Genomic DNA, 10,588 nt, shown 5'->3' on the forward strand with positions numbered 1-10,588 from the left:
CCCCTCCCCGCGGAGCTGGGCTCACTGGGTGACTTGCCGTGGCTGATGGAAAGCGCTAGAAGGGACAATCTGCCAGTCCTCGGCCCAGGCTTCAGCTCTCAGTCTTGGAAGCCAGCCACCATGTTTTATGGGAGCCCAGCTACCCTGCTACAGAGACAGAGGCTTGGGCTGGAAGTGAGGAAGCAAGACACCATACGGACGTTGAGAGATCGAGAGAGAGAGGGACAGAGAGAGAGAGAGAGGGACCACACGGGTAAATGCTGAGGCCTGAGGACGTGTGAACAAAGCCTTCTGAGAGCTCCCAGCCCAGCCCAGCCCAACAGCTGAATACACCCGAGTGCGTAAGCCTAGCCAATGCGACATGGGGCCCCTGGCCGGGCCTGCCCTAATTTCTGGCCCCAGAGAGTCTTGAGACATAATAAGCAGTCGTTTGTTTTCAACCGCTGAAGTTGGGGGTGGATGTATGTTATATATCAACAGGCAACCACAACAATATTTACTGTTCAATATGCATGCTTGTCAAATGTGTGCGTGTCTATTTGTCCGCAGGTGCGTAAATGGGACTTTCATAAATCTTTTGTTCCTGACCTTCCTCGCCCAGCAACGAACGTTTAAGAACCGTCCGCGTTGCTATTAGCACATCTGGCTTGTTGCTACGAACTCACTGGTGTGTGTCGATCGCGGTTTATTTACCCAGTCCCCTAGCGAGGAACCCTAGGCTGTCGCCAGCTCCCAACTGCTACCGTCTACACCGCGGCTGATGTTCCCACCACGTTTCCACGCGGACGTATGTGAGAAGTTCTCTTGGAACTATATCCAAGAATGAAATCGCTGGGTCGTGGGATATTCACGCACTTCATTCCAGGCACACGCACGTTTTTGCGCTGATGAGATCGGAGCCACAATATTTTTTTGTTTTTTTGGTGGTCTTTGTCCCCCTTTTCTTTTTTCTGCTTGCCTGAGATCCTCCCCCTTCCCCCTCCCCCCTTACTGTCTCTCCCATCCCTGAGCCTTCCATGAGAATAGTAATAACCCAGAATTATCTTTCTGTCTTCTCTCTGCCGGTCACCATGTCCCTGCGCAGATCTAGGCAAGACCTTCCCTGTATAATACGGGCAAATCACGAGATCACAGACTATTCTCAGGCTTGATTTGCCTGAGTCCCATCAAGGCACACGTTTTCCAGAATGGCTATGCCCGAGGATACCGCCCCCGCCCCCCACTGGCCCATGACAGTCCACCCCACCCCCACCCCTCCAACCCCTATCTGGTTCATCCTTCTCAACCTTTGATACTATTCAACTTCCCAGTTGCTGCAGATCTGACACCTTCTTCCCAGTTTCTTAGTTCACATTTCCAGTTAAGAGTGGGCTTGGATACTTCCTCATCTGTGTGGTGATCATCTGAGTTTCCCCTTGTAAGAACTACTGTTTTCATATCCTTTGTCTATTTTCCTATCGGGTTTCCTGAATCCACTTTGTGGATTAACCAGGATTTCTGGTGTATTCTAGATGCTTGTTCAACAAACAAGAAAGCTCTTTCGAAAATAAAAAAGTAATAACAATAGTATTGTTGAAGTCAAAAACTTAGGAGAAGCTTTGGAAGATAAATTTTAGGAAAGCTCCCAGGAAAGAGAGGGACAGAGAGAGAGAGAGAGAGAACGAGAGAGCGCGTGCAAAAGGACAAAGAGATAAAAAGAAAAAAACGTTTTAACAAGAAAATAGCTAAATCAGGGGGACTCTTTTCCCCCCTCTGGCCTCATGTTTCCACGTATGTTTCTCATTAGGGAAACTCTCTGGGCCTCCACCCCAGCCCCCCAGCTCCCAGACACATAGGTCTGCCTAATTCTTGGATGAAATCTTAATAAGTCCTTTTGATTTAAGATTTTAAGCGAAACCCACCTTTCACTGCTTATCAGCAAAAAAGACGACATCTCAATATCCGTATATCTGTCTACTGAGACTTAGTTCAGAGGAGAGAGGGCTTTTCCTTCATCGGCCCTGTAAAACCTCCTTATTTGCCGTGAGAGATCAACGTGGAGAGCCAACAACCCCCTGGGAGAAGTTCTAGAAGGAAAAACAGGGAACTAAAAGGGAGAAAGTTATCAAAGAAATGGTGCAAGAATGTTAGTTAGAATGAAAACATTGAGGCCTCTAATTCAGATCACCAATTAATTGCTCAAGTCAGTCACTGAAGAATGACCCAAAGGGTGCCATTGTGAAATTTCAGAATACCAGGGAAGGTTCTGGAAGCCACTGGAGAGGGAGGGAAATCCCCTACAAAGACACGAGAATGAGAATGGACCCCACTCATCAGCTGTTAAATTCCGCACTGGGCGGGCAGGGGGCCCCTGGGCAGCTCAGTCGGTTCAGCGTCCCACTTCGGCTCAGGTCATGATCTCGTGGTTTGTGAGTTCGAGCCCCGCGTCGGGCTCTGTGCCGACAGCTCGGAGCCTGGAGCCCGCTTTGGATTCTGTGTCTCCCTCTCTCTCTGCCCCTCCCCTGCTCGTGCTCTGTCTCTCTCTCTTAAAGATAAATAAGCGTTTTTTAAAAAGGTTTTTTAATGATTCTCGAAATAGTGCAAGTCGTCCTGATGAACGTGAGGTCAGCGGTGGCCAAGTCAGTCAACTACCCTGCAGGTAGGTGTTAGAGACAGATCCTGCCCAGGCTGAATAAATGGTAAAGAATTCTGTATTCACCGCCCCTCCCCTGCAGTGAAGTGAAGGGAGGCCCGAGCAACCTTAGTGGGTGTGCATAATTCCATCCTCTCCAATCTGACGCCCCCAAAAAATGTGGAATGGATTAAACGAGACCCAGGGAATGAGAGCTGTGAGTTTAACCCTAGCTTAGCAACTAGAAGGGGGCTCACCGCGGCTCCAGGCCCCACACCTCAGTCTCCAGCTCGGACCAGCAAGAATCCTCAACCCCAGCTGACGTGCAATAGCAAAGCTCTCCCTCTAGGGAAGGATAGGCTTTTTCTTTTTTTAATTAACTTATTTATTTTGAGAGAGAGAAAGCAAGCAAGCGGGGAAGGGGTAGAGAGAAGGAGGGAGAATCCCAAGCAGGTTCCAGGTTCTGAGCTGTCGGCACAGAGCCTGACGCGGGGCTCGAACCCACGGACCGCGAGAACATGACCTGAGCTGAAGTCGGACGCTTAACCGACTGAGCCAGCCAGGCGTCCCTGAAGTTAGTCTTGTGATATCAGAGTAAAATATAAAATCAAGCACTTGATGTTTGACTTGTGGTTTCAGTTGGAGGATATAAAATAATTTGATGGTGTTTGTAAGAGCATCAGTATGTTTAAGAGACCCCGAGATTCATTATGAATATTAATTTAACTTATCTGCTTAGTTAGGTTTTGCTTGCTCAAGGTCAGGCTTATTTATTTATTTATGAGAGAGAGAGAGAGAGAGAGAGTGGGAGAGCAGGGGAGGGGCAGAGAGAGAGGGAGAGAGAGAAAGAATCCCAAGCAGGCTCCACATTGCCAGCCCAGAGCCCGATGCGGGGCTCGAACTCATGAACCATGAGATCATGATCTCAGCTGACATCAAGAGTCAGAGTGAAACACGCTTAACCGACTGAGCCACCCAGGTGTCCCCAAGCATTTTTAAATACCTTAAATAAAATACACTGAGCGTGTGAAGCCAGTTTAAAATGTTTCTGGGAGCTTAACGGTACTGCGCGTGGGACAGATTATGTAAGAAAGTTTTGTGTCTTCAGCTTGCATCACCGTCAAGAGGGAACGAGCAGGGGCGCCTGGGTGGCTCGGTAGGTTGAGCGTCCGCCTTCGGCTCAGGTCATGAGCTCGTGGTTCATGAGTTCGGGCCCCGTGTCGAGCTCTGTGCTGACAGCCCGGAGCCTGCTTCAGACTCTGTGTCTCCCTCTCTCTCTCTCTACCCCTCCTCTGCTTGTGCTCTGTCTCTGTCAAAAATAAGGTAAACATTAAAAAAATTTTTTTTTAACAAAGGAACCGTAGGGGCGCCTATGTGGCTCAGTCGGTTGAGTGTCCGACTCTTGATGTTGGCTCAGATCATGATCCCAGGGTTGTGGGATCGAGCCCCATATCGGGTGACTCGAAGCTGAGTGTGGAGCTTGCTGAAGACTTTCTCTCTCTCCCTCTGCCCCTCTCCCCCTCATCGTTCTCTCTCTGTCTCTCAAATTACAAAAAAAGTAACAGTAAATAGTCCTTTCTGTAAACAAATGTGCCACAAATGGCAAAAATCCACCTGACGTTAGGGCAAGCCGTCTAGGAGAAGTCATCCGCGACACCAACAGCCCCCCCCCAAGACCCCACCCTGACCCCCAGCCCCCCAGCTCCCCCGGAGGCTGCGAAGGCGGTGCCCCCGCCCCGGCCACCCTGTTCCCGCCTCGGAGGCTGTGTCCTGTCCATCATCACCAACCTCGCCCTCCCCTCTCCCCTGCTCCCTTTTTCCCATACCGCGTGTCTCCGTGAACTAGATCATGCATTTGGGGTACTCAGGTGATCACCTCTCCACATGTCCTAGAGGCGGACACCTCGCTCCCCAGGCCCAGGGTGACCATACCTACGTGGGGTCTGTCCCCAGGGAGCGCGCGTGGGACGAGTGAGCCCGTGGCCTTTGTTTCTCACGCGTGTTTACACTCTGCGTCCCTGCCCAGACTCCAGCCCTTTGGGCTCAGGAACAACGTGACTCATCCCTCGGTCCCTGTGCCCAACCCCGCGACCCACCCAGCAAGCGCGCACGGCCCGGCCTGAGTCCCGCCTGAACCGTGGCCTCTTGAGTCAAACACACACTAGTGGGAACTTGGGTTCTGTCCCTTAGCAGCCCCGAGGGAGCCCTGGACACACTCCCTGAGGTTTCTGAATCCGCTTTCTTTGGCTAAAAATGGATTATTATAACACTGCCTGCCTCGTGCTGGGCTCGTGGAATTGGAGGGGTGAGCGAGGGGAAGGTTGTCCGACATCCCAACTACGCAAAGCCCATCTCCTCGCGCTGGTGCTTAGTCAAAACCCACTCCCTCGCCCCTTTGGATGCGAGCCCGGTGGGGTTCAGAGCCAAGGGCCGAGAAAGAGTTCTGGAGACATCTTTGGTGCCAGAAAGGTGGTTTTATTAAAGCACGGGGACAGGTCACAACGGGGGTTGTGAGGAGTGACTGACGGTAGGTTGGGAGGGGGGCAGGGACAGTGTTGGTCTCTAAGGAATTTTGGAAGCAAGGTTTCCAGGACCTTGAGGGAGGTAGCTGTTGTTGGGGACACGTCATCGCCACCGTCTGGTAAGACCTCAGTCATGAGACCCTTCGGATATACATCAGGGGCCACGGGCTTGGAGGATGACGGCCAGCACACATCCTGCAGGGGGGAAGATTCCAGAGGAATTTTTCCGTTAAAGGAACCTCACGGGATCCTGCGGGGGTCGGTGGCCGGGGGTCGGGCTAAGAGTGCCTCGTGCCCCCGGCAAAGTGTCATTGAGACAGCTGAGCTCCTAGAGGAAGGTCACTCTGCCTGTTTTCAGGACTTGTCCACGGACTGTAGACAGGAACGACTTTCCATTTCTCATCTGCCTTTGTTCCCCACATTCCTTTCACCTCCCCCAGCTGCGGCGGAGAAAGCTCTCCTCCCCTCACCCCTGCAGCTTGGGGGTGCTCAATCTGCATTCACCTCCCTCAGTGCCTGGCCCCCGAGGGAGGCCCCAGCTTCCTGCTGCTGGGGGTGGGGGGGGCGGGGTAAGGCAGAAGAACAGGTCCCTGGTTGACTATTTTGGAGACAACAATAATTTTGGGAACTTCAAAGGCAGGAAGTGAAAGGAGGGGTGGGGTGAGGGGGGAGCTGGAACCGCACGTTGGGCCCCCACCCCACTTCTAAGTCACGAAAATGAGGAATCCCGGAAAGCCACCAGGAAGGGTCAAGGGGAGAAGCCTCCCCTGGGAGGAGAGTCGAAACGGCTCCCCTTGTCCCCCCTGCCCTCTGCTGACTTCTCCAGGTCTCTGTCCCCCTCCACATCGGCCTCATTCCTGCCCTCGCCCCTCCCCACCGCCTCTCTTCGCTCATTCGCTCCTGTGTTTCCCAGCAAGCATTTCTTCAGGGTCAAGGGTCAATTTGGAGAGAGGTCCTGAGCCGCTGTCAGAGTCCTCCGGAGGACGGCCGGAGACATGGGTCGTAGAATCTTCCGGAATCCCAGCTGATGGAGACCTAAGGCCACCCCCAGGCCAGCTGCCTCCTTCCAGGGCAAGGAAACTGAAGCCAAAGAAGAGAGGCTGTGAGCAGCACTGATTTCTCCCCAGGCCTCTCTTCCCGGCTTGCAGACGGCCGCCTTCTTGCTGTGTCCTCACATGGCCTCCCCTCCGTATGTGTCTCTGCCTTAATCTTCTCTCCTTCTTCTTCTTAATGTTTATTCATTTTTGAGAGACACCGTGAGCAGGGGAGGGGCAGAGAGAGGGGGAGACACAGAATCCGAAGCAGGCTCCAGGCTCCCAGCCGTCCGCACAGAGCCCGACGCGCGGCTCGAACCCACGAGCCGTGAGATCATGACCTGAGCCGAAGTCGGACACTTAACCGGCTGAGCCACCCGGGCGCCCCATCACCTGTGACCTTCGTCACGACCTTTAATAAGCTGGCAAATAGAAGCAAGGACCTCCCTGAGTTCGGCGAGCCGCTGCAGCAAATCAATCAAACCCAAGGAGGGGGGCATGGGAACATCTGATCTATAGCCCGTCTATTCTGTGTCTCCCTCTCTCTCTGCCCCTCCCCTGTTCATGCTCTGTCTCTCTCTGTCCCAAAAGTAAAAAAAATAAAAAAATAAAAAAATAAAAAAATAAATGTTGATCTATAGCCCGTCGGTCAGAAGCACGGGTGGTTCTGGGCTTGTAACTGGCATCCAGAGCAGGGGGGTGGGGGGTGGGCAGTTTTGTGGGACTGAGCCCCTGAGCTGTGGGGAAAAACCTCCACACGCCTGGTGACCAGAAGTATCCAAAGAACTGGGGTTTGGGGGGCTCCTGGGTGGCTCCGTCGGTTAAGCATCCGACTTTGGGTTTAGGCTCAGGTCATGATCTCACAGTTCGTGGGTTCGAGCCCCACATCAGGCTCTGTGCTGACCGCTCAGAGCCTGGAGCCTGTTTCAGATTCTGTGTCTCCCTCTCTCTCTCTGCCCCTCCCCTGCCGGTGCTCTGCCTCTCTCTGTCTTTCAAAAATAAATACACATTTAAAAAATTTTAATAAAAGGGGTGCCTGGGTGGCTCAGTCAGTTAAGCGGCTGACTTCGGCTCAGGTCATGATCTCGCGGTCCGTGAGTTCGAGCCCCGCGTCGGGCTCTGTGCTGACAGCTCAGAGCCTGGAGCCTGTTTCAGATTCTGTGTCTCCCTCTCTCTGACCCTCCCCCGTTCATGGTCTGTCTCTCGCTGTCTCAAAAAAAAATAAACAAACGTTAAAAAAAAATTTTTTTTTTAATTTTAATAAAAAAGTAAACATTAAAAAATAAAAATAAATAAATAAATAATATATACATTAAAAAAAGGAGAAGAGGAAGAGGCCAGCACCTCCCCGTTTTCTGCCTTGTGAGGAGGAGGCAGGAAGTCTGGGTGTCTGCAGACCAGGAAGAGGCCCTCACCAGACTCCAAACGTGCAGGCACCTTGATCTTGGATTTCCCAGCCCCCAGGACTGTGAGAGACAAACGTCTGTTGCTTAAGCCCCTCCCCGACCCCCCCCCCCCAGTCTGTGGTCCCCGGGAGCCATGGGGCGTCCTTCCCTGTCAGCCCACTCTCCCCGAGGCCACCTCTGTCCCTTCGGGAGGGACACCTTTGTCCAAAGGAAACAGCCTGGGGCCTGTCTCTCTCGTTGCAATTAACTTTAACTTTAATGCGTTCAGCTTCGTTGGGGCATAATCGACAAACCAGTCTCAGGTTTCAAAGAAGCTCTGGGGCGCCTGGGTGGCGCAGTCGGTTAAGCGTCCGACTTCAGCCAGGTCACGATCTCGCGGTCCGTGAGTTCGAGCCCCGCGTCGGGCTCTGGGCTGATGGCTCAGAGCCTGGAGCCTGTTTCCGATTCTGTGTCTCCCTCTCTCTCTGTCCCTCCCCGGTTCATGCTCTGTCTCTCTCTGTCCCAAAAATAAATAAACGTTGAAAAAAAAAAATTTAAAATCAAAGAAGCTCTGGGGCCCCTGTGCCTGCCCGCACCCCCTCAGCCTGCCGGGCGCTGGGGCCCTTGGAGAGGAGCCCGCCTCCCCTCCCCTCTTCCCAGGAGGGAGGCCGCTGCTGCTCGCAGCTGAGGGGAGGCTCGCAGGGCTTCTGGCTGAGCGAGAATGTTTTACGAGCTCACTCGTGAAAGGGATTTATGAGCAATTGTTACGTGTCGCCTGAGTAAACAAAACAGGTTTACGTGTGTGTCACCAGGTGCCATGTGTCATCATTAAAAGTTAATTAGAAGCAAAGCTCTTGGCAGGCTGGGTCACGGGCAGCGGCATGGCCCTGGTGGGGAGGGGGGGCGCTGGGGGCCAGCGGTCAGGGATGGGGACCAGAGATGCGTGCGTGCAAGGGGGTGGGGGACAACCTGGGAGATGAATCCAAAGGGGGACCTAGGGGTAGGACTCATCTGACACCAAATGTGGGGCAAACGGTGTAAGGTGGGGGGCGGGGGGCTTATATTCGGGACGGGCTGGGGGACTCGCTCGGGCCGACCCCGAGCCCTGAGATTGGGATCCCAGCACCCAGGGCCAAGCCCCAGTCTGGAGAGAGCAGGGCTTGCACAGGGGTCAGAAGGACCCAAGGGGGGGCCGAGGGCTGTGGGGACAGGGGCTGGGCAGCAGGCACCTTCTGGGTGGGGGGTGCGAGAAGGGTACCGGTCCCCGGCTTGCCTTCGAGCAACAGACTCTGGGAAAGGGCAGGAGGCCCGATGGGGGCGGAAGCCGCTGGCTCCTGCTTCCCCCCCCAGAACCTCTGCCTCTGGCTCAGGCCAGTTTGCAGCCACAAAACCAGTCCCAGCTTCTCTCAAAAGCTTGCTAAGTGAGGCTCTAAAGTTGTGACGGGTGAAGATCGGCTTCCACCTGCCCCTGACCTTTAAGGAAATGGTTCTGAGGTTTCGCTGAGGCGGTTTTGTCGAGGAGGTTGCAGCTGCCAAGAAAGCCCAGGGCCGTGCTGGGGAAAGCACCCGCGTGGACGCATGGACAGCAGGGGTGGCGGGGGCAAGGTCCTGCATGGACGGTGGGGGTGGGGGGGAGGGCCCACATGGGCGGTGGGGAGGGGGGCGGGGAGAGAGTCCTGCATGGACGACAGCGGGGGGGGGGGGGCCGCATGGACAGCAGTGGGGGGAGGGCCCCGCATGGACAGCAGCCAGGGTAGGTGGTCCCACATGGATGGGGCGGGTGGTCCTGCCCCGTGGGAGGGGCTGTCTCCCCAGAGTGGGAGCCAGGGGGACTGCCCTGCCCTGGGAGAGCTCCATGGGGGGTAGCAGTGGACTTGTTCTGTCCGTGTAGACGCCTCAATAAAAATAAGGGTTAAGAGGGGCGCCTGGGTGGCGCAGTCGGTTAAGCGTCCGACTTTGGCCGGGTCACGATCTCGAGGTCCGTGAGTTCGAGCCCCGCGTCGGGCTCTGGGCTGATGGCTCAGAGCCTGGAGCCTGTTTCCGATTCTGTGTCTCCCTCTCTCTCTGCCCCTCCCCCGTTCATGCTGTGTCTCTCTCTGTCCCAAAAATAAATAAACGTTGAAAAAAAAAATTTTATAAAAAAAAAAAATAAATAATAAGTGTTAAGACAAATGCACAAACCGCTAATCCAAGGCAGGATGTGATAAACTTCTAAGTTTGTTTGTTTTGAGAGAGAGAAAGCACAAACGAGGTTGGGGGGAGGAACAGAGAGAAAGGGGGAGAGAGAGAGAGAGAGAGAGAGAGAGAGAATCCCAAGCAGGCTCTGCGCTGTCAGCGTCTACAACGTCCGCATCGTAAGCGTAGCTGTGTATCTTGCAAAACGCTCACGACAATAAAGCTCATTAACATCTGTCACTACACGTAGCATCAAAGACGTATTTCTTATCACAAGAACTTGGAAGCTCCACTCTATTCACCATTTTCAAATATGCCATACGGTATTGTTTTCAACAGACTCTTTTTTATTTAACGTTTATGTATTTTTTTTTTAATTTTTTTTTAACGTTTATTTATTTTTGAGACAGAGAGAGACAGAGCATGAACAGGGGAGGGGTAGAGAGAGAGGGAAACACAGAATCGGAAGTAGGCTCCAGGCTCTGAGCTGCCAGCACAGAGCCCGACGCGGGGCTCGAACTCACGGACCGCGAGATCGTGACCTGGCTGAAGTCGGACGCTTAACCGACTGCGCCACCCAGGCGCCCCAACGTTTATGTATTTTTTGAGAGACAGAGACAGAGCATGAGCTGGGAAGGGGACAGAGAGAGAGGGGGAGTCACAGATTCCGAAGCAGGCTCCAGGCTCCGAGCTGTCCGCCCAGAGCCCGACGCAGGGCTCGAACCCATGACCCTGGGATCATGACCTGAGCCGAAATCAAGAGTCAGACGCTCAACTGACGGAGCCCCCCAGGTGCCCCTGGCCTACAGTAGTAACAAACATAAGCGTCACGCTCTACATCACATCTCCGTGACTTACTTA

The sequence above is a fragment of the Leopardus geoffroyi genome, chromosome E1 (assembly GCF_018350155.1).
Source record: "Leopardus geoffroyi isolate Oge1 chromosome E1, O.geoffroyi_Oge1_pat1.0, whole genome shotgun sequence".
In the NCBI taxonomy this organism is placed as follows: Eukaryota; Metazoa; Chordata; class Mammalia; order Carnivora; family Felidae; genus Leopardus; species Leopardus geoffroyi.